This window comes from Heptranchias perlo, chromosome 6 (assembly GCF_035084215.1).
Source record: "Heptranchias perlo isolate sHepPer1 chromosome 6, sHepPer1.hap1, whole genome shotgun sequence".
Taxonomy (NCBI): Eukaryota; Metazoa; Chordata; class Chondrichthyes; order Hexanchiformes; family Hexanchidae; genus Heptranchias; species Heptranchias perlo.
The window spans coordinates 89306183-89331556 of record NC_090330.1 but is presented as its reverse complement, the minus strand read 5'-3'; positions in this window follow the sequence as shown (position 1 = coordinate 89331556).

The window sequence follows — 25374 nt, the reverse complement described above, 5'->3', positions numbered from 1 at the left end:
GACAAGGAGCAATCTAGAGAAAAAATACTGAATTGGAGGAGAGCCAATTTAAGTGGGTTGAAAATGGATCTGGCCTGAGTAAATTGGAATCAAAGATTGGCAGGTAAAACTGTAAACGAGCAATGGGCGGCCTTTAAAGAGGAGATGGTTTGTGTACAGTCTAGGTACATTTTCACGAGGGCAAAAGGTAGAGCAACTAAAACCAGATCTCCCTGGATGACGAAAGAAATAGAGGGTAAGATGAAGCAGAAAAAGGTAGCTTATAACAGATGTCCAGGTTGTCAATACAAGTAAGAACCAGGCTGAATATAGAATGTTCAGAGGGGAAGTGAAAAACGAAATAAGAGGGGCAAAGAGAGAGTTTGAGAATACACTGGCCGCTAATATAAAAGGGAATCCAAAAGTCTTCCATAGGCATATAAATAGTAAACGGGTAGTAAGAGGAGGGGTGGGGCCGATTACTGACCAAAAAGGAGATCTACGCATGGAGGCAGAGGGTATAGCTTTGCATCTGTCTTTACCAAAGAAAAAGATGCTGCCTAAAAATTGATAACAAGGAGGTACTAGAAAGGTCGGCTGTACTTAAAGTAGATAAGTCGCCCGGTCCGGATGGGGTGCATCCTAGGTTTCTGAGGGAAGTAAGGGTGGAAATTGCAGAGGTACTGGCCATAATCTTATAATCATCCTTAGATATGGGAGTGGTGCCAGAGGACTGGAGAATTGCAAATGTGATACTCTTGTTTAAAAAAGGGAGTAAGGATAAATCCAGCAACTACAGATCAGTCAGCTTAACCTTGGTGGTGGGAAAACTTTTAGAATCAATAATCCGGGACAAAATTAACAGTCACTTGGACATGTATGGAATAATTAAGGAAAGCCAGCACAGATGTGTTAAAGGCAAATCGTGTTTAACTAACTTGATTGAGTTTTTTGAGGAGGTAACAGAGCGGGTAGATGAGGGCAATATGGTTGATGGGTGTATATGGACTTCCAAAAGGCGTTTGATAAAGTGCCGCACTGTAGGCTTATCATCAGAGTTGAAGCCCAAGGAATAAAAGTGGCAGTGGCAGCATGGATATGAAATTGGCTAGGTGACAGGAAACAGAGAGTAGTGGTGAATGGTTGTTTTTCGGAGTAGAGGAAGATAAACAGTGGTGTTCCCCAGGGGTAGGTACTAGGACCACTGCTTTTCTTGATATATATTAATGACTTGGACTTGGGTGTACAGGGCACAATTTCAAAATTTGCAGGTGACACAAAACTTGGAAGTGTAGTGAACAGTGAGGAGGATAGTGATAGACTTCAAGAGGATACAGACAGGCTGGTGGAATGGGCGGACACGTGGCAGATGAAATTTAACCCAGAGAAGTATGAAGCGATACATTTTGGTAGGAAGAACGAGACGAGGGATTAGAAACTAAATGGTACAATTCTAAAGGGGGTGTAGGAACAGAGAGACCTGGAAGCATATGTGCACAAATTGTTGAAGGTGGTAGGGCAGGTTCAGAAAGCAGTTAAAAAGACATACGGGAGCCTAGGCTTTATAAATAGAGGCATAGAGTGCAAAAGCAAGGAAGTTATGATGAACCTTTATAAAACACTGGTTCTACTAGAGTATTGAGTCCAATTCTAGGCACTGCACTTTAGGAAGGATGTGAAGGCCTTAGAGAGGGTGCAGAAAAGATTTACTAGAATGGTTCCAAGGATGAAGGACTTCAGTTACATGGATAGACTGGAGAAGCTGGGGTTGTTCTCCTTAGAGCAGAAAAGGTTGAGAGGAGATTTGATCGAGGAATTCAAAATCATGAAGGGTCTAGACAGAGTAGATAGAGATAAACTGTTCTCATTGGTGGAATGGTCAAGAACCAGAGGACATAGATTTAAGGTGATTGGCAAAAGAACCAAAGGCGACATGAGGAAAAACTTTTTTCACACAGCGAGTGGTTATAATCTGGAATGCACTGCCTGAGGGGCTGATGGAGGCAAACTCAATCGTGGCTTTCAAAAGGGAATTAGACAAGTAATTGAGGGAAAACATTTGCAGAATATTGGGGAAAAGGGTGGGATAGTGGGACTATCTGGGTTGCTCTTGCAGAGAGCTGGCACAGGCTCAACGGGCTGAATGGCCTCCTTCTGTGCTCTAACCATGCTATGATTCTATGATTCTATGCAACCTTATAATTTAATCCTTTAAATCCCGGTATCATTCTGGTGAATCATCACTGTACCACTTCCAAAGCCAAGATATCCTTCCTGAGGTGTGTTGCCCAAAACTGAACACAGTACTCCAAATGCCTTGTGACCAAGGTTCTGTACAATTGAAGTATAACTTCCTCCCCTTTGTTGTTTTTCAAGAAAACTATGTTGTAAGCAAAATACAAAAAGTTAAAAACTGTTGTGCACCTGGAGAGACAGCTCGCACACTTGTACAAGTCATAGATGAGACTTAATGGCAAGGTAAAGAGGCTGAATTTTGATGAATGCTTTAACTATTATATAGTCAGCTGAAATCCAAATTCAACTTGTTTCTTCATTTCCTAAGTTAAATGGTCCAGTTGTCTTTGGTTTGCAGCACGAGCTCCAAAAGTATAACTCTATGCGTACTCTTTTGGTTCATACTTAACGCAGTCTCCTATGATGGATTTCTAACACTGATAGCTCTCCATTTCAGTAGCCAACAGGCCAAACTCAAAGCCAATGTAATGTGCGCACTCCCATTTGTTGGTGATCTTGTGGGGACTATAAAAAAAACTGTGCCTCTAAAACATGTCCCTAGACCCAGATCAACCTGCTCATGTACTACTAGGATGCTAGCCTGAAATGTTTTAGCAAATAGCTCATTTGTTTACCAAACCTCAACTGTATGTAAGAAATATATACTGACTTTAACAAAGACTAAATTTGCACTATCAAATTGCATTGTTTGAACTTTGAAAATTTATATGCTCTTTTTTTAATGTCTAAAAGTATTTGAGCACAAAATGCTCTTATGCCAATATCTATAAGTGTTTTAATGACATGTCATTGTGTATTTTCTGTAATCTAATCAATTAAACAGCTGACAAAGTTGCATTTAAGAGATGCAAGAATTAACAAATCAGTTTTTAATGCATTCCTATCTGGAAAGTTCAACTAAATTAACCCTCCACATTGTACCAGGCCATACTTTTGAAGCAAAGGTTTCCTATGCAAAATGTAACTTGTACTACACATGCAATTGAGAGTGTCAGCTAGGATCAGTTGATAGACTTCGCACCTTTGACCCAGAAGATTGTGAGTTGAAGCTTCACTTCTAGACCTCGGCACAGAATGTAGGCTGATACTTCAGTGTGCTATTGGGAGTGTACTGAATTATCAGAGGTTATGGAACTGTTTGTTGTAGTGATTCAAAATAAATTTCAACAATCCTTTATCATTTTTTGAAAACGAGCACAGAGTTCTCCCAGTATCCTGCCTGAATCAACACCATCAAAGACAGGTTAGCTGATTACTTATCTCATTTGTTGTCTGAGGGACCTTGCTGTGCACAAATTGGCTGCCCTGTTTAGCCTACATAACAACACTTCAAAAAAAAAGTAATTAATTGGCTATGAAATACTTTGAGGATGTGATGAGGCACTATGTAGTTCTTTCTTTGCATGCCAACCTGGAAAGCTCACTAACATAACTAATAACTTTTGTTTCCTTAGCAGTGACAAACTGGTGATAACCATGCACAGTACCAGAGCAGAAAACTGCACAATCCTTGCTGTTGATTCTGGTGCATTCCCTAGTGTTTCTTAATGGGCAGCATTTTAGCACCCGCTATTGGGTGCGTTCCTGGCGGGGGGGCCTCGAAAATCGTGAAATCCCGGAGCGGGACCGGAGCCCGCCTCGAACCCGCGCACTTCCGGGTTTCCCGCTGACGCGCTGGCGTGCGCGCGCAGCCCCCGCTGGTGGGAATCCCGCAGGCAATTAAAGCCAGCGGGATGCCACTTGAAGGTATTTATTTGTCTTGTTCAGGTCATTAACTGACCTGATTAAGGGATTATGTGAGGAGGGCTGGGATTTTGGAGCAAACTGGGACTATTTCCCACACTGGGGGAAAAACTCCCAGTTCAGATGGACCTGTTGCAGCCATCAGCCTGTGGCAGCTGCAAAGGTCCATTTGACAGGTGGTGGGGGGAGACCCTCACTCATTGCAGGAGGCCACTCTGTCACTTGGGACAAAGTTTGGCCTCCACCACCCTCCTCCTGACAATCAAAGTCACCAACTTTGGATTTGAGAAAGAACTTTTTCAGGATTTGAGAAAGAACTTTTTCACCCAGAGGGTGGTTGGAGTCTGGAACTCACTGCCTGAAAGGGTTGTGGAGGCAGGAACCCTCACAACATTCAAGAAGCATTTGGATGAGCACTTGAAATGCCATAGCATACAAGGCTACGGACCAAATGCTGGAATATGGGATTAGAGTAGACAGGGATGATGGCCAGCGCGGACACGATGGACCGAAGGGCCTCTATCCGTGCTGTATAACTCTATGACTCTATGACTCTAACTTGCACACTTACCCCGGGGTCCAGACACGTGTACCTACCTTGCGGACCCCCTCAGATGTACATCTTCCGGATGGGGGCCGCCATAGCTGCAGTCATGACCTCCTCGGAGGGCAAACACCAGCCTCACCAGCCTTGCCATCCACGCCGTCCACCTCTGACACGTGGAGCTCCACAACAGAGTGCTGTGACACATCCACCTGCACTGCAGGAGGGAGGGCTACCGCAGAGAGAGATGCGTCGCAGAGGGCACTACCCTCGCCACAGGGTCCACAGACCGAGGCTCAGCTTCCTGCACCTCTCTGAGCTGCAGTGCACACGGAGGCTCAGAGTCACTCGACATGTAGTCGTGGACATCTGCAGCCTCCTTCATGCCAAGCTGCTCCTGGCTGGCCCAAGCACCATCTTCTTACCTGTCGCTGTCAAAGTCACCACTGCCCTCAACAACCTCTCCTCCGCATCCTTCCAGGGTGCAACCGGGGACATCGCCGACATCTCTCAGCCGTCTGCGCAAAAGAGCCCTGCAAATACACATACACCCACTCTGCAGTGACACAATGGGTGGCATCAGTTGTGGGTCTTCATTGTGATCCTCAGGAAAGGGCATTATTGCACAGACCAGACAAGATTTGCGAAGACATGGCAGTAGTGGTGCCAATATAATATGTAATGTGAGTTGGTCAGAAATTCAATACAAGTAACAACCATGACAAACCCTCAAACACCCTTGTGCATCCCCTTCATGCTCACGACACGTTTGCCTCACGCTGCCTACTGCACATATGTGATGCATGCCCTGTGGCTGCAGCACAGGTTGTGGCAGGTTGAGTGAGGCTGGCTGTGAAAGAGATGCACGAGAGGGTGAGTATGAGATCGAGCCATGAGATTGTATGAGGATTGGGTTGAGTGGTAGTGGCGGGATGAGTACTGGCGAGGTGAGTAAGTGCAGGTAAGATGAGGATGAGGTTTGAGTGGGTGTGAGGGGTGATGTGACAGAGTATTGTTGGCAGTGCAGAAGGAGATGTGGGGTGGGGGAGGTGATGTGGCAGACAGAGTGTAGGGGAAAGAGTAAGTGTACTCACTTTGGCCGACCTACTGAGGTCATTGGAGCGCCTCCTGCACTGTATGCAGGTGGGCGATATGTTGGTTGCGCAGGTGACCTCCTCTGCCACCTCGAGCCAGGCCTTCCTGGTGGCAGAGGCAGGCCGCTTCCTCCCGCCCGCTGGGCGGAAGATCTCTGTCCTCCCCCTCCTCCTCACCCCATGTATTGATGCCTGAAGTGAGGCATCATTAAACTGGGAGCAGCCTTCCCCCTGGGCTGCTCCATGCTGCGATTTTTCTGTTTATTGCAGCATCTGTCAGTGGAGGACTGCCCCTTTAAATAGAGCTCCTCCAGCTGACATATCTTACTGCGCATGCGCAGCCCGCCCGACGCGCAGATCAGCAGTGGGGAACCCGGAAGACCAGGTAAGTGAATCCAATTTGTGGATTGTATGCTACAATCGCGCGGGGAGCTGACTGATTTCGCCGGGCGCGTTACCCTCGCGCCCAATAGCCCCCCCGCCGAGAACCCGCAGCCCTGCTAACATCGGGCCCAATGAGTCCATTGTATAGGTTTTAATGAAGAGAAAATACAGAAATACTGCTTCTTAAATAGTTAGAGTACTAAATAGGGCATCAAGGTATCAATGTATACAACTGAATTGCCAAGCATACATGTCAGCATCATGGAGGCTGTTTTCACTTCAAGTTTTCCGCACTCGGTTTAAAATCCAAAATTTTAACATAAACATTAAATTATTAGGGAGGGCTGCATTGTCAGAAGTGCCATCTTTTAGATAAGGGATTAAACTAAAGTCTATTCCTGTGGTTCAACTGGACATTAATGATCCCATTGCACTATTCAACGAAGAGTGAAGTGCCCTGGCCAACATTCCTCCCTCAATCATTGTAAACTGTTCACTTATTTTATCAATTTGTAAGATTTTGGTGGGCACAAATTAGCTGATATATTTGCCTAAATAACAACAGTCACTACATTTGCTAGTATCATGTTGTGGTGAAGAGCTTTGAGACATTTCTGAGATACATGATTAGACACTTTATAAATGTTTCCTTCTTTTTTTATTCCTTCCTCTATGGCTACAGTTTATTTTTAACAAGCAGCATGCATCATACAGATCATCATTTAGTTTTTATCTGCTGTGGGAATTCACCTTATTTAGTTATCAATTGCAGCCAAGAATAAAAACTAAATCGCTCAACTCCTCCCATAATAAAATAGACAAAGGAAGTACATACAAATGTGTTAAGCACTCATACACTAATATTCAAACATCCTGGCCCCGACTTTAACTCAGGGTGCATGCACAGTGTGAGAGGGCTGGGCGAGTGACCCATTTAATCCCCTGGGCCTCATTACAATATCCGAGGACTGACTCCCACACGGACCCGGCGGGAATGACATGGAGGCCAGCTGGGGAAAGTGGTAAATCACGCACCAGGAGGCCCCCGCTGGAGACCCAAGGAAAGGGTCCCTGGCAGTCAGGTAAGTGCATCGTGGTTGTTGGGGCTGGGGGGGGGGACAGGGGCGGGAAGGGGTCAGCAGGCAATCACAGTCAGGGGATGAAGCCCGGGCAGGGGAGGCCAAAGATTTCCTTATGGGCCCTGGCCTGCAACCAAATCTTAAAAAAATTACATTTACTTATCTTCTCAACTTTCTTCTGGGCCTCCTCCTACATGGTGCCAGGTGTCCTTGGTGAGGCCAGCACTAGCGCCAAACGTGCGACTGCACGGCAAAATCTCATTGGGGTCTGAATGACATCATCAGACCCTGACGTTTTGCATTTCAATAAGGCCTTCACCCACCTGGGGCAAGGGCCTCGCATGCTGGCAAAAAGGTGCCTGTAAAAATGGTGTGTGGCGCAAAGTGGGCATAGGTCCGATGAGTAGGAGGCTGCTCTGATTTTAACCCCCAAATGCGGGGGATTAAAGTTGGGCCTCGTTTTTCATGGCAGTAGAGTCTTGGCCTCTTGTATTTTGAGGCAAATGATTACTATTATCTTAATTAACAATTACACGTTACTCAAACTCATTTAGTTCAGAAGGCTCTGCACATTGGTCTTAAGGTTGCAAGACCTCCATAAGCCTTGAAATCCCCTGATACCTGCTAGCTATTGAAAAGTGAACATGGTTTAATAATGTTTACCTAGCTTGCACAGAGAGAACTGTTACTGTAGAAACTTAATTAACTCCAAGCTAAAGGAGATGTCAGAGTGTTCAGATTAAAGTCTGTAGAGGGTTTCTGATCATATTTTAGAGAATTATTTAATATTTGAAGACTTTAATCTGGGGTAACCCAATAGAATATGACTTCTTATTTAAAGCTAAGCTCTGAGAGAAAAAGACACTGCAACAGTTTATTGGATGAATATTTTCCAGGGCACTAGACCTCCAACAAACCCTTCTGATCATTGCATTGTTTGCCAAATCAAGATCTGATATGTCTCATCTGTAGACACAGACATATTAAAAAAAATAAAAGGCCATTCATCAGATGGCTTGAAAACTATAGCTAATTGCTTCAGAGGTTAAGATAAATAATAAATAATATTGCTGTGCATTTTACAGATTGTTTCCTACTATGCCACCATTCCATGCAATATTTACTCTTTTTTAATTGTTATGCACGATAACATTTAGCCCCTAATTTTTTTTTAAAGAGGGTTACATTCCACCGGAGTGCCTTGTTCAGTTGGGAAGGCTGGGTGGTCTCGACTAGTTTTCCCAACAACTCCCTTAAAAGCTGCTGTCCCTCTATGATTGAACAGAAGGGTGTGCATCGATAGATGGGGGAGGGGGAGGGAAGAGGTTTGCTGGATTGACTCAACAGATTATACGAGTGAGAAATGTAATTGGATTATCACTTTGTGAATTATCCTCTGTGCAGTACCATGGCTTACATCATTATATACACATTAGATACCAGGCCAACATTTCACATTACATTATACTCTCCCTGAGAGACTGCACAATTTTAATTTGCACAAAATAAATTACAAGTAAACAACAATACTAAATAGCACAATTAACGTTTTTATAGCTATATATAAATGAATTGATTTTAATTGTACCTTTATATGTTTACTGAAGCAAAGTTCTCCAGATTCAATATCTCATCCATTATCTCAAACGAAACTAAATGAAAAAACAGAAAGCTCGAATATTCCTTTTTCCTATGGGGATGCGCCACTACCACTTTGAAAATTTTCTGCTAAGGTAATAGATATGTGAAAAATTATTGACGTGGTCAGTACAAATGGGTTCAAGATATAATCAGTCATGTTTCTGATGAGAGATGGAATTAAGGGCTATTATCTGAGTATGAACGTTAACGCGCTTATACCAAATTCCTCTCGCTGCTAACTTAAATGGGCTAACACCTCCATTAAAATAGCAGAGAGAGAAATGTGATACAAGCGTATTAAACACAATACTATAACCACCTACAGCAATTTCCAGGCTCTTCTGTGAAGGCAATTAGACGACTATTAAAAAGAGGCAGATTTTTTTGGGCCAAATTTTGGTACACTGTTCCTAAACACATATTGTGTCACAAAGATTTTGCAGTTTTGAAACTCAGTGACTAACTTTCTATCTACTCAGGAGAAACTTCTTTACCCAAAGAGTGATAAGAAGGTGGAACATGCTACCACAAGGAGTAGTTGAGGCAAATAGCATAGATGCATTTAAGGGGAAACTAAACAAGCACATGAGGGAGAAAGGAATAGAAGGGTATCCTGATAGTGTTAAATGAAGTAGGGAGGGAGAAGGCTCGTGTGGAGCATAAACGCTGGCATAGACCAATTGGGCCGAATGACTTGTTTCTGTGCTGTAGTTTTGATGTAACTTGATCACATAAAGAATTGTGTTTTCAACTACAACAGGCTAGTCATGGCTAACTTAACCAATCTTGGATCCTCAGCAGACTAATGTATTCATTACTTTATGGACCTTTGTGCCCTGAAGGTACTAGTTCAAATTGACAAAGTGGGGCTGTCCACTTAATCAACTATTAATTGATTTTTTTTTGACCATACATCAGAGTTGATGCATTGCTGTAGTGGATTGGTATTGTCAGCTGGTGGTTGAATACTAACCCTCTGTTTTTGTTTACTGGTATTGATTAGATGGTGCAATAGCTTTCCTGGAAAGTCTAGAACAATAGTCAGTTACAGTGAAAGACCAGTGTTATCTAAAGAAGCTATATCATGGTCTGAACAAATGTAGCATGATTATACCAATGACAGGAAATCTTTCAACAAATATAAATCTTTGGGCTCTGCATGAAATTAGTTTAAGCAGTCTCAAACTATTTCCACATTGATATGGACTCACAGCAGAAATCTGCCTTAATTTGGCACAAATTGAACTAAGTCATTAACCTTACAGGTCACAGAGAAGATTCACTTACAAAATAGAAATATTACACATATAGAAGGACATATCCTCCTGAGATCAGGGCTAAGGTATATTGTTGGGGACCTGTGCTGTACTAATACAACTAAATAGGTTCTTAAAATAATACAACATAGTCACAATTGGATCATACGTTATCAGCTGGAAAAGAACTCCTAACAGTACATTTAGTAAAATCAAAATCTGTATTAGAAGATGGCATTGTCTGTGCACAAAAGATTATTTGAAGACAATAGATTAAGAAATCAATAAAGTAGTCAGGTGAATGTAAAAGCAAATGAGGAAATTGATACTTAATATGCTGAGTTTGTTTTTAATATTTATAAAGGACTTTCTTTTACAGTATTCAACATGGTTAAGCATATATCTTTCAATTTCTGCATCTTTACAGTTCTCAGTCACTAAAAGCAAATTGGAGGTGCTTTAAGCATTTGACAAACACTGGAATTCATGCCTTCTGAACTGATGGCCCCTTGTTTATCATCACATGATATAGTTAGCAATCACCTCAAAAAAGATATTACCATTCATATTATATCATAATAAGGGACTAAACTGACCAGTGTCCAGATGCTGCCTCACTTGCTGAGCTTTTCCAGCATTTTCTGTTTTTATTTCAGATTTCCAGCATCCACAGTATTTTGCTTTTGATTTAGTATTGAAAGCACCTTTGGAATATAAACCTTTCTGACATACATCAACTTTTTGGTACAAATCTTTTCTTTCAGTAACATGTAAAACCTTCCAAAAAGCTTGCAACAGACCAACACAATAGTCAAGTAGTTTCTAAGATTGTACTTGTCAAACCCTATGAAACAGGCATCTGAATCTGTATTCAGATTGTGTGGGCCCCCCATAACACCCTAAGCTGACACAATATGAATGAACTTTGGTCAATCTTGATATGAGCATGAGTTCTCACCCTCCCCTTAGGCTGATAGACTCACATTATGAACTAGTTTGAATGTGTGCAACTGCATGAAACAAATTATACACACTGAACACTGAAATTTTGACTGAAATTTGGAGCACCAGACTGAGTTTAGTTTAATGCCACCTCACTCACCTGATGCCAGGGTTATAATATACTGCTGTAATAACCCGGTGGGTGTGAATGAAGAATCCCTATTAATTCCACTTTACCTACATATCAACATACAAACAGAAGGACAGGAAAAGACTGACTGGTCCTTGGAGCTTGTCCCAAACAATCTCTATTCCACAAAGCATCATGTTCCATCCCATTAGTCCTACCTACCTTCTGTATACAGGGATATTATAAAGAAATTCGTCCAGTTCCTTTTTGAACGATCACGGCAAAACCAAACTCACTACTCAAGCTGAAAACTTGTTCCAGGCATTGACAACCCTTTATGTGAAGAAAAAGCACCTGACATCTAACCTATTCCAATGTTTGTGTAGTTTATAGGCATGACTCCTTGCTTTCCCTAACCTACCTAGCTCAAAGAGTTTATTCACACAGATGCAGTCTAGTCCATAGAACCATGGAACCATAGAAAAGATACAGCACAGAAGGAGGCCATTCAGCCCATCGTGTCCGCGTCGGCTCGAAGAACAACCAGGTGCCCATTCTAATCCCACCTTCCAGCACCCGGACCGTAGCCCAGCAGCTTACAGCACTTTAGGTGCAGGTCCAGGTACTTTTTAAAAGAGTTGAGGGTCCCTGCCTCTACCACCAATTTGGGCAGCGAATTCCATACACCAACCATCCTCTGGGTAAAAAAGTTTTTCCTCATGTCACCTCTAATCCTTCCACCTATCAGCTTAAATCTATGTCCTCTAGTTCTTGAACTCTCCGCTAGGGGAAACAGGTACTTCCTGTCTCGACACCTCATAATTTTGTACACCTCAATCAAGTCTCCACTCAGCCTCCTCTACTCCAGGGAAAACAACCCCAGCCTATCCAATCTCTCCTCGTAGCTGCAATTTTCGAGCCCTGGCGACATTCTTGTAAATCTTCTCTGCACTCTCTCCACAGCAATTACGTCCTTCCTGTAATGTGGTGACCAGAACTGCGCACAATACTCCAGCTGTGGCCTTACCAGCGTTTTATACAGTTCCATCATTACATGCCTGCTTTTGTACTTTCAACATTTTAAATACTTCAATTAAATCTCCCTGAAGTCTATGCTTTTCTAGCGTAAAAAGTCCCAGCTCTTTAAGCCTAACATGATATCTATGGGCTTTTAGGCTAGGGATCATTCCTCTTTTGAACCTTTTTCAGGGCCTCAATATCACCCACCATTGTACCTGCAATATAACACTGATGTCATTAATTTCTAAATCTGGCACAGTACTATTTGTTAGATCTTAGTTTGATATTTCACCAATTCCAAACTCCTGGTGGAGAACCTCACTTAAAAGGAGCACAGGTCTGAGAATTGGTGCCACAGTGTTGTAGCACTATCTCTAATCCACACTCCCTTCAAGCGCAGTTTCTCACTGGGAGCACAGGGTTGGTGAATTTGCCCTCAAATTTTTGCCTTCTCTTTCCATACTTTTGTTGTGTTTTATCTTTTCCCACATAGTTTACTGTTGATTTACTAAGTGCCATGTCTGGATTGACCTTACACTTTCTTTAGTTCTAGTTACCTGCCTCAATCGCCTGAGCTACGGATGGGAAAATCAAGCTTGATGCCTGCTGCTGATCACTGCTGGGAAGTGTTGGAAGTTGAGTCAGTAAGAAGTGAATTGAACTAAGCTGTAATGTCCCCATGATAGAATAACTGCAGACGTTTAGATTACTAATGAAGAATGGTCACTTCTTGAACATATCATGGGTGGCTGGAACTCATGAAGTCATAATTTAATAGGTGCCTTTGAGGGACAACATTGGAGGGGAAAAAGAAGAGGGAAAAAATATCGATCTCACGCTTTTCCCATTCAAAGCTATGCAGTGACCTTGTACCTTCCCTGTAATTGTGCTTTAACTGGGTCCTACTGCCTGATGCTTTCTATCATATTGCTGACCATTCATCCTTACTTAGGGATGGAAAACAACTTCTGGAGCACAACTCTTCAATCTTAATTAGGTTTCTGCCATGTGTGATGTAGAGGGCAGTATTAAATCAATCAGCTTATGGCACTTGAGGCAAATGCAATTCCTATAGGAGAGAAGAGGTTCAACATAATGACATTCAAGTTGTGTATGAGTGATAGATTGAATATGAATACTGGGAGTAGGACAGGATATGAATGATAATGAATTATGATGTGGAGATGCCGGTGATGGACTGGGGTTGACAATTGTAAACAATTTTACAACACCAAGTTATAGTCCAGCAATTTTATTTTAAATTCACAAGCTTTCGGAGGCTTCCTCCTTCCTCAGGTGAACGATGTGGAAATGACCTTGCACCATTCTTCATTAGTAATCTAAACGTCTGCAGTTATTCTATCATGGGGACATTACAGCTTAGTTCAATTCACTTCTTACTGACTCAACTTCCAACACTTCCCAGCAGTGATCAGCAGCAGGCATCAAGCTTGATTTTCCCATCCGTAGCTCAGGCGATTGAGGCAGGTAACTAGAACTAAAGAAAGTGTAAGGTCAATCCAGACATGGCACTTAGTAAATCAACAGTAAACTATGTGGGAAAAGATAAAACACAACAAAAGTATGGAAAGAGAAGGCAAAAATTTGAGGGCAAATTTCCACATCGTTCACCTGAGGAAGGAGGTAGCCTCCGAAAGCTTGTGAATTTAAAATAAAATTGCTGGACTATAACTTGGTGTTGTAAAATTGTTTACGATAATGAATTAGTCCAACATGTTCTTCCTCTTCTCTCCATCCTCACAATATCGTAATCAAGATTCATTGCACGGGTTCATTTTCTCCCAAGACGATGAGAACAACAAAAACTTGCATTTATATAGTGCCTTTAACATAACAAAACATCCCAAGGCGCTTCACAGGAATGTAATCAGACAAAAATTGACAGAGAGCCACAAAGAAGGAGATATTAGGAGGAATGACTAAAAGCTTGGTCAAAGAGGTAAGTTTTACGCATGAGGGAGAGAGAGCAAGAGAGAGAGAGAGTGAGTGAGTGAGAGTTTTGCCTTCCGCCTTCCTTTACTGGGTGTTCTTTCTCGGGTACCTTGCCTTCTTATTCTCACCTGGCTGGGGAAAGTCTCCATCCACTCCAGCCTCAATTACCTTTTAAAGGTGAGGTTTCTCAAAGGGACGTATGTTTCATAAAAGCCGTACCCTTACTCGGGGATCCGGGCCCTCATCAGCCTGCGGCTGACATACTCGCCCACCCTCACTCTGTTACAGAACATGTACAGATTAAGTGAGTGGGAAAAACATGGCAAATGGAGTTCAATGTGGACAATTGCGAGGTGATCCACTTTGGACCCAGAAAAGATTAATTGGAATACAAAGAATTACAAAGAATGTGCAGCACAGAAGCAGGCCATTCAGCCCAACAGGTCCATGCTGGTATTTATGCTCCACGTGACCCCCTCCCACCCTTCTTCATCTAACCCTATCAACATTTCCTTTTATTCCCTTCTCCCTCATGTGTTTATCTATATTCCCCTTAAATGCATCTATGCTAGCCACCTCAACTACTCCTTGTGGTAACGAGTTCTACATTCTTACCACTCTCTGGGTGAAGAAGTTTCTCCTGAATTCCCTATTGTATTTGTTAGTGACTATCTTGTATTTATGGCCTCTAGTTCTGGTCTCCCCCTCAAGTGGAAACATCTTCTTTATATCTACCCTATCAAACCCTTTCATAATCTTAAATACCTCTATCAGGTCACCCCTCATTCTTCTCTTTTCTAGAGAAAAGAGCCCGAACCTTATTCAATCCTTCCTGATAGGTATAACGTCTCATTTCTGGTATCATCCTAGTAAATCTTTTTTGCACCTTCTTCAGTGCCTCTATATCCTTTATATAGTGCGGAGACTGTTTGCAGTACTCCAAGTGTGGTCTAACCAAGGTTCTATACAAATTTAGCATAACTTCTCTACTTTTCATTTCTATCCCTCTAGAAATGAATCCCAGTGCTTGGTTTGCTTTTTTATGGTCTTATTAACCTACATCACTACTTTTAGTGATTTGGGTATCTGTACCCTTAAATCCCTCTGCTCCTCTACCCCATGTAGCCTCTTATTTTCCAAGGAATATGAGGCCCTCTAATGCTTTCTACCAAAATGTACCACCTCACACTTATATATATAGAAATTCATTTGCCAATTATATGCCCGTTCTACAAGTTTATTAATGTCTTCCTGTATTTTGTCACAATTCTCCTTGGTATTAACTATAACCCCCAACTTGGTGTCATCCGCAAATTTTGAAATTGTTCTTCCGATTCCCGAGTCCAAATCGTTTATGTATATGGTGAACAACAGTGGTCCCAGCACCAATTCTTGTGGAACATCACTTCCCACCTTTTGTCAGTTTGAGTAACTACCTTTAACCCCTACTCTCTGGTTTCTGTTTTGTAGCCAGCTTGCTATCCATTCTGTTACTTGTCTCCTGACTCTACGTGCTCTGATCTTAGTCATAAGTTTACTATGCAGTACCTTATCAAAGGCTGTTTGAAAATCTAAATATATTACATCTACTGCATTTCCTACACTTGTCTACACTTTCTGTTACTTCTTCAAGTAATTCATTAAGTTTGGTCCAGCATGACCTTCCCTTTTGAATCCATGCTGAATATTCTTTATTATATTTTTGGTTTCTAGATGTTTCTCTATTACATCTTTGAGTATGGATTCCATTATCTTTCCTACCACTGACGTTAAGCTAATTGGTCTAAAGTACCCTGGACTTGTCCTATCTCCCTTTGTAAATATAGGAATCACATTAGCAGTTTGCCAGTCCTCTGGCACTATTCCCTTTGCTAATGAATTTTTATATATGTGTAATATTGCCTCTGCTATCTCTTCCCTAAGTTTTTTTAATTTGCACTGATGCAATCCATCCAGACTTGGAGTTTTATCCTCTCTAATTTGATTAGTTTATCAATTATCTCCCCCTTTCTATCTTAAATGTCTTTACACCTTTTGTGATCTCTTCTTCTAATGTCATGCCCACCATATTAATCTCCCTGTTAAATATTGAAGCAAAGTAATTATTTAATATTTCTGCCATTTCGTTGTCACTGCCTGAGAGTTTATCATATACATCCCTTAGTGGCCCTATCCGAATCCTGATTTTTCTTTTGTTATTTATGTGTTTGTAGAATACTTTACTTTTTTTTTGATATTCCTTAATAATTTAATTTTGAAGTTTCTTTTTGTCTTTGTAATTGTTTTTTTTGATTTCTTTCCTAAACTTTTCATATTCCCTTTTGTCATCCTCTCCTTTGGTTGTCTACATACTTAGTGTATGCCTTTTTCTTTAGTTTCAATTTTGCCCTTATTTCTTTATTCATCCATGGTGTGTCATTACTGGCTAGATTGTTCTGCTTTTTAGTGGGATATATTTCTCCTGAACTCTATAGATCACATTTTTAAATGTTTCCCACTGCTGTTCTTTGTTTGTCAGTAAATTTTTCCAGTTTATTTTCCCTAGTTCCACTCTCATCCTCTCAAAATCAGTTTTTTTCCAAATTACTACTTTGGTCTTTGTCTTACTTATGTCCTTCTCAATCTTTATCTTGAACCTTATTATGTTGTGACTGTTATTGCCTAGATGTTCCCCTATTGCTTACTTCTCTTATCTGTTCTGGTTCATATCCAAAACTAGATCCAGCAGTGATTCCTCTCTTATTGGGCTTTTTAGATACTGGTGAGAAATTAGTCCTGCACACTGTGTAAAAACTCTATTCCCTGTACCCTTTTACCTACCTCTTCTTGCCAGTGCTTTGGGGGTAGTTAAAATCTCCCATGATTATTATTCTATGCCATTTATTCATTTCACGTATTTACTTACATAATTCTTCCTCTACCTCCTTTCCACTATTAGGTGGTCTGTAGTATACCACTATTCCATTTTGCCTATCTTTTCTAAAAGTCAAGTACCCTGGAATATTTAATTCCCACCCGGGGAATTCCCACGCTTTCTTTGAGCTGGAGTGCCTCAAGCCAGAGGCATTTACTGCAGGTATGGCAATCCGGGACAATCTTGCTGTCCAGAAACTGCCACATACTGCAATCCCGACACATAACCTGCAATGCCATTTCTAGTTTTTATTTATTTATTTACTTAGTTAGTCTAGTTATTTTTTTTTTTATTTTTTTTTTTTAATAAGATTATCCTCGATTCTTATTCTAGTTCTTTATCTTAGATCCTTACCTCAATACTTTTCTAAGTATTTTCTAAATGGTGCAAAACTAGGGAATGCACAGGAGCAAAGAGATTTGGGAGTCCAAGTACACAAAAGTCAGTAGACAGGTCAAAAACAGCAATTAATAAGGCCTATGGAATGTTCGCCTTTATCTCAAGGGGGCTGGAATACAAAGAGAAGGAAGTTATGCTTCAGTTGTATGGAGCCTTGGTCAGACCCTATTTGGAGTATGGCATTCAGTTCTGGGCACCGAACTTCAGGGAGGATGTATTGGTTTTGGAGGGCGTGCAGTGCAGATTCATCAGAATGACACCGGGGCTTAGAGGGTTTCATTTTGAGTACAGGTTGCATAAACTTGGCTTGCATTCCCTAGAGTACAGGGGATTGAAGGGTGATCTGATCAAGGTGTTTAAAATGTTAAAAGGATTTGATAGAATAGATACAGAGAAACTATTTTGTGTGGTGGGAAAATCAAGATTAGGAGGCTATTATCTCAAAATTAGAGCTAGGGCATTCAGGAGCAAAATCAGGAAGCACTGTTTCACACAAAGCAAGATAGAAATTTGGAACTCTCTCTGCCAAAAAGCTATGGATGCTAGGACAATTGGAGCTTTCAAGACTGATTTTTGTTAAGTATGGGGTATCAGGGGATATGGAGCAAAGACAGGAACATGGAGTTGAGGTGCAGATCAGCCATGATCTAATTGAATGGCGGAGCAGACCCGAGCGTCTGAATGAACTATTCCTGTTCCTATGTTCCTAAAGTATAAATGTAAGATAAATACTGTGCCCCTGAAGCTCCGTGGGATTTCTCCTGATCTCCTACCATGACTTCAATGGGAAATTGGAGGAACACCCAGAGAAACAGTGTAAACAGTCATTTTCAGCCATTTATTAGTTTATTATTGTAGTTATACTACATTCGTGCCCACCACAGAACTCTGCTGCTGGCCTCACCAAAGGTTATAGGAATTACAGGGAGGGTCCTCTAGGATTTCTGTTCTTATTTGCTTGATCTGCACTCCTGGCCACTGGTCTTGGGGCCTTTTGGCATCTGCTTTCCATCCAGAAAGCCCCAAGGTTCCTAGACCTTGCTGCAAGGGAAGAAAATCTAACTTATCTTCTACTGTTGTCCTCTCTGGCCTGAGGAAGGTTCCAGCACTGGTCCCATCACCAGCTTTTCTGGTGCCCCATGGACAAAGAAGAAAGCATTGCTGGGCCTGGATCTTGCAGGCACAGGCTCAGCTATTGAGAAAAGTCCCATGCCAATCAGGACAGCCCTAGAAATCAGAGGGTAGCATTGTGGGGCGGGGCACGGAAACCTGATGCAGTGGGTCTCTGCCTCTTTTTCCTCGCAGGAGCACCTGAGAACTAAGGGATTCTCAGGTGCTGCAATGAAGAAAATCAGCCCTACTGTCTTTCCAATGTGAGAAAAAAATCCACTTCCATTTGCATCTTCCTGACTATCCAGCCTTCTTTCCTATGAAAAGTTCCTTTCTTTCCTTTGCCCTCCTTTTCCACACGTTGACATTAGCTGCTAAATAGCAGTTACATTGTGTGCATGATGTGCCTCCAGTCCTGGTCAGATGAAACTACATATTGTCAGCTTTATCACCCTGGTAGGTTTAGATTAGTAGCACAATTCATGTGAGTAGCAGTTTAATTTTAAGGGCAAAGAAAGAAGATACACATCGGGTACTGCACAAAACAAGGGAGATGTCTTTACTCAAAACTAATAACGTATTTATAAATCCAACCTGTACATTGCTGACTAGTTAGAATCAAAAGATAATGGATATTCATGAAATTTCTGGGGATGGAGAATTTATTGCAGGATTATAGCAACAAATGTTAAAATATATATTATGTGCCAACCACAGTTAATGTTCAAGCATCAATGATTATGTTCAAGTAATTGAAAAATGCTGAGTGCAGAAATTGAAAAGTGCCAGAAGGATTGATGTTAATGCATCATTGTTAATGCAATCTCTAATATTTTAGCACTGTCACAATTCTAGAGTCGAGTCCTTACAAGATCAAGTCTAATTCCTACCCGTTGACTAATATCTAAACTGAATAAAGAAGATAAACTAAGAAGAACATTAACAAGAAGATGTAACAAAGGACTATTGTTTTATTGAATTACTAAAGATATGTAATATAAGTAAAATGTAAAGAATGTTTCATGTCATAGATTGAAAGAAATGCATGATATTATCATCATCATCAGTCGACTATTGTCAGAGCTCCTGTGACTGTCCTCAACACCTCTTTATTTGTCATGAATGATAGTAATTCCTCTATGGGGATATCTGTATCCTATACAAGTTGAACATTGCACTTAATTCTAGGCCGACCTCTCTTTTTGCTTCCACGTTCTGGTTCCCAGAATAATAGTTCTGAAATTAGTTCTTCTTTTGCTCTGAAGCCAGCAAGTTTCAGCCTTCTATGCTTTATTACTGATGTTATTCTGTCTAACTCTCCATGTAATATCTTATTGGGGATGTGGTCCTTCAACTGGCATCTAAGGCTTTTCTCCATGGCCTTGTATAGTTGCCATCCAATTTCTTTTCCAGTTTCTTACTAAATGTATCAGCACTGTATATCAACACTGACTCTAATGTTCTTCTGAATAACTTGATGTTATCTTTTCTGCCCCGTTCTTTACATTTCCAGACTCTATTAATTTGATTGCGAGCTGACCAAGCCTCACCTATTCTCGAGTATATATCCTTTTCTGTTGTTCTAATGCATGATCCCATGTATTAAAGTAATTGACCTTCTCTAATATTTCATTTTACCCAGTTCTTAATTTTCTTGCTTCTTCATTGATGTTTCGCATCATAGATTTAGGGGGAAAAAAAATTGGATAAGGCCTATTATTGGGCATGGATAGTGCAATCCACTATTAACCTATGCCCGATGGTCCCTGCGCAGGCAGGACGAGACATTCGTCTGGTCTGTGGACTTACCTTCAAGCGGCGTTGAAAAGTAGGCCTTACATGTCGATTCATGTAAATGGCAATTTCCACCAGCAGGGGGAGCCCCAATCTCTTAAAGGGACAATATCGCTTCAAATCTCTTAAAGCTAGCCGGTACCTGTTATTTGTTAAAAATAACAGTCTGCTGTCTGCACAGAGCATGAAAGGAGATCAGACATTGCACACGTAAAACACAGAGGCAAGTCCCGTCCTTATGTTTACAAACTGATGAGTTATGTTAAAACACTGAATAAAAGGTTGCGCACTATTAAATCCCACATCCTCCAATCTGCATGCCAGACCTCACCAATCTGACGATCTGAGTATGTAGCAGGCCTGCGAGAGTACGTGCATTAAGGTTCTCTGCTAATGCACTAGAGGCCTTGGTGCAAGAGGTGGACAGAAGGAGGGACATCCTATATCTGCAGGGGGTGGGGGGGCAAGAAGCCCTCCAGGCATATGCCCAAAAGACAGTGGGAGGCAGTGGGGGACGAAGTCAATGCTAGGCACATAGCACCACGAACAAGGATGTAGTGCAGGAAGAAGTTCAATGCTTTAACACTTGTGGTCAAGGTGAGTGAGGTCAACTGTCAAGTGGCATCTCCTACCAACTACAACACCAGCCGCATCCACTGTTCCACACACCAACAAACTCTCTCCATCCTTACTCAACTCTGCCAATCAGATGCTTCCTCTCACCCTTATACATTACCACAAGCCGCCCACCCACAACTCACAAGCCTCACAACTCACTGGCAACTATTCAACCATGACAGGCACAACACTCAGACACACATCCCACTTTCTTGCAGGGGAAGGTGGCGCATATCAGGAGGCAGCTAGTGACAGTGGCATTTAGCCCCTCGAGCCTGTTCCGCCAGTCACTGAGATCATGTGACCTAACTCCATATACCCGCCTTAGCCCCATATTCCTTAATACCCTTGGTTCACAGAAATCTATCAATCTCAGATTTAGAATTCACAATTCAGCTAGCATCAGCTGCCGTTTGCAGAAGAGCATTCCAAACATCTCCCACGCTTTGCGTAAAGCAACGTTTCCTAACTTCACTCCTGCACGTCCTGGCTCTAAATGTTAAGCTATGTCCCTACGTCCTAGTATTCTCCTAGTACAGGAGACCTCCAAAAACAGTTACAAATGCATCAGCAGCCAGAAACAATAATCTAGCCACTAACCTGTAAATCCTGCATGGTCCCTTTAAATAGCGCTGGTGGGTGGTCCTCCAGGCACTCTAAGACATGTCCAGATGGTCACGGTTAAGACTGTGTGTTCAGTTGAGCGTTAAGTGCCAAAATATTCGCATGCGCTAATACCTATACCAAGATGGCATCCGGCGCTCGTCACGCTGGAAACGTGCGCGCATAGCCAAGAAGCCATCTTGACACTTCGTAAGGCCACATAGCGCCGAAATAACAGGCGCTACACGGCCCAATTTCTAGCCCTTAGTTTCCCCTCCATTCATTTGAAGAGCAACTTGTGCTGCTTCTATTTCCACCTTGTTTAATATCTTCTGTCCATCTTCTTCTGTGACATTGCAGAGAGCAATGTCATCTGCAAAATTGAAGTCTAATGTCTTTTTTCCTGATCCTTTTTTGTCTTGGTGGTATAACCATATTTGCTTTCTTTGGTATCTGCTGCTTTTCTTATTTCATAGTCCAGCACGATGATAAATAAGAAGGGTACCAGTGTATCGCCTTGAAGAGTCCTGTCTTAATCGGAAAAGGCTCTCTATCACCACCCAGGGATCTTACTATTGCTGATTTACAATTATATTATCAGGAATGCCATAAGCAACATAAGAAATAGGAGCAAGAGTTGGCCATCTTATTGAATGGCCGAGCCTGCTCCACCATTCAATAAGATCATGGCTGATCTTCAACCTCAACTCCACTTTCCCACCCGGTCCCCATTTCCCTTGATTCCTTTAGAGTCCAAAAATCTATCAATCTCAGCCTTGAATATAACTGAGCATCCACAGCCTCTAGGGTAGAGACTTCCAAACATTCACAACCCTCTGAGTGAAGAAATTTCTCCTCATCTCACTCCTAAATGGTCGGCCCCTTACCCTGAGACTATGCCCCCTAGTTCTAGACTCTCCAGCCAGGGGAAACAGCGTCTCAGCATCTACCCTGTCAAGCCAACTAAGAATTTTATACGTTTCAATGAGATCACTTCCCATTGATCTCTAGGGAGTATGGGCCATTCTACTCAATATCTCCTCGTAGGACAATCATCTCATCCCAAGAGTCAATCTAGTGAACATTCGTTGCACCCCCTCTAAGGCAAGAATATCCTTCCTTAGGAAAGGAGACCAAAAATTTACATAATACTCCAGGTGTGAGCTCACCAAAGCCTCGTATAATTGCAAAAGGCTTCCTTACTCTTGCACTCCAACTACCTTGCAATAAAGGCCAACATACAATTTGTCTTCCTAATTGCTTGCTGTACCTGCACATTAACTTTCTGTATTTAGTCTACAAGGAAACTCAAATCTCTCTGAACACCAACATTTAATAGTTTCTCTCCATTTAAAAAATACTCTGTTTTTCTATTCTTCCTACCAAAGTGAATAAACTCACATTTCCCAACATTTTACTCCATCTGCCATCTTCTTGCCCACTCATTTAACCTGTCCATATCCCTTTGAAGCCTCTTTGTGTCCTCCTCAGAGCTTACTTTCCCACCGAGCTTTGTATCATCAGCAAACTTGGATACATTACACTCGGTACCCTCATCAAAGTCATTGATATAGATTGGAAACAGCTGAGGCCCAAGCACTGATCCTTGCGGCACCCCACTAGTTACAACCTGCCAACCCGAAAATGACCCATTTATTCTTACTCTCTGTTTTCTGTCCGTTACCCAATCCTCAATTCATGCTAATATATTACCCCCAATCCCATGGGCCCTAATCTTGTGTAATAACCTTTTGTGTGGCACTTTATCAAATGCCTTTTGAAAATCCAAATATAGTACATCCACTGGTTCCCCTTTATCTACCCTGCTAGTTACACACTCAAAAACTCTTGCGATGCGCTAGTACCCCACGTCCAATGGCCCCTGCGTAGGCAGGTCGCAATTTTGGACCCACTGGAGCACTTACCTGCAATCAGCGTTCCTTTCCAGGCCTTGCACATGGAATCAATGCAATTCGCACTTTCCACCACCAGAGGGAGCGCAATCTCTTAAAGGGAGGATGTTTCTTAATCGCTTAAAGGTAGCTGGTACCTGTTACTTGCTGAAAATAACAGTCTGCTGTCTGCACGGAGTCTGAACGGAGATCAGACATCGCACACGTAAAACACAGTTGCAGGTCCCATTCCTATGTTTACACACTGTTGAGTTATGTTAAAACATTGAATAAAGGTTGCGCACTACTAAATTCCACATCCTCCAATCTGCACACCAGACCTCACCAATCTGCCGATCTGAGTTGGTACCAGGCCTGCAAGAGTGCGTGCACCAAGGTTCTCTGCTGATGCACTAGAGACCTTGGGTGCAAGAGGTGGACAGAAGGAAGGGATGGGGGCAAGAGGCCTTCCAGACATATGCTCAAAAGGTAGTGGGAGGCAGCGGGGAACGAAGTCAATGCCAGGCGCACAGCATCATGAACGTGGATGCAGAGCAGGAAGAAGTTCAATGCTTTGACATGAGTGGTCAAGGTGAGTGAGATCAACTGTCAAGTGGTGTCTCCTACCAACTGCACCACGCACCACACAACCCCATCCCCCACATACCAATAAACTCTTTCCATCAGTACTCAACTCTTCCAATCAGATGCTTCCTCTCACCCTTACACATTACCACTGTTGCAAGCCACCCAACCACAACTCACAGGCCATACACACTGGCAGCAGTTCAACCATGACAGACACATCACCCAGACACATGTCCCGCTTTCTTGCAGGAGAAGGTGGCGCATGTCAAACGGCAGCAAGTGGCAGTGGCATTTAGCCCCTCGAGCCTGTTCCACCATTCAATGATGGACCTGTGACCTAACTCCATATACCCGTCTTAGCCCCGTAGCCCTTAATACCCTTGGTTCACAGAAATCTATCAATCTCAGATTTAACATTCACAATTGAGCTAGCAGCATCTGCAGAAGAGTGTTCCAAACGTCTCCCCCCCCTTTGCGTGTAGAAGCATTTCCTAACTTCACTCCTGCACGTCCTGGCTCTAAATGTTAGGCTATGTCCCTGCGTTCTAGTATTGAAGTCTAGGAGACCTCCAAAAACAGTTAGAAATGTCTCGGCAGCCAGAAGCAATAATCCAGCCACTAGCCTGTAAATCGTGCATGGTCCCTTTAAATAGTGCCGGAGGGGGATCCTCTAGGCACTATAAGGCGCGTTCAGATGGCCGGGGTTAACACTGCGGTGAGTTGAGCATTAAGTCTATCACTTTAAATCAGTTTTGCACATTGATTGAAGCCATTGTCTCCCTACTTTACATGATTCCAGCGTTCGTTATCTGCGCCTGCGCTAACTCCTATACCAAGATGGCGTCTGGCGCACATCACGCAGGAAACGTGCGTGCACATCCAAGACGCCATCTTGGATGTTGGAGAGGCCATGTAGCGCCGAAACAACGGGCGCTACACGACCCAATTTGGTGCCCCATGTTTCCTCTGACCAATCATACTATGATTTACTAAGTGCCTTGTTACTATGTCCACAATAATGAATTCCAACAATTTTCTGACTACTGATGTCAGGCTATCTGGCCTGTAGATTCCTATTTTCTCTTTCCCTCTTTCTCGAATAGTGATGTTACCTTTGATACCTTCCAATCCACTAGGACTGTTCTAGAATCTAGGGAATGTTGGAATATCACAACCAATGCAGCCACTATCTCTGCAGTCGCCTCGTTTAAAGCCCGAAGATGTAGGCCATCAAGTTCAGGGAATTTGTCGGCCTTTGGTCCCATTAATTACTCCAGTACTTTTTCTTTACTAATATTAATTACTTTAATTTCCACACTCTTGTTACACCCTTTTTTTTATTCATTCATGGGATGTGGGCGTCGCTGGCAACGCCAGCATATGTTGCCCATCCCTAATTGCCCTTGAGAAGGTGGTGATGAACTGCATTCTTGAA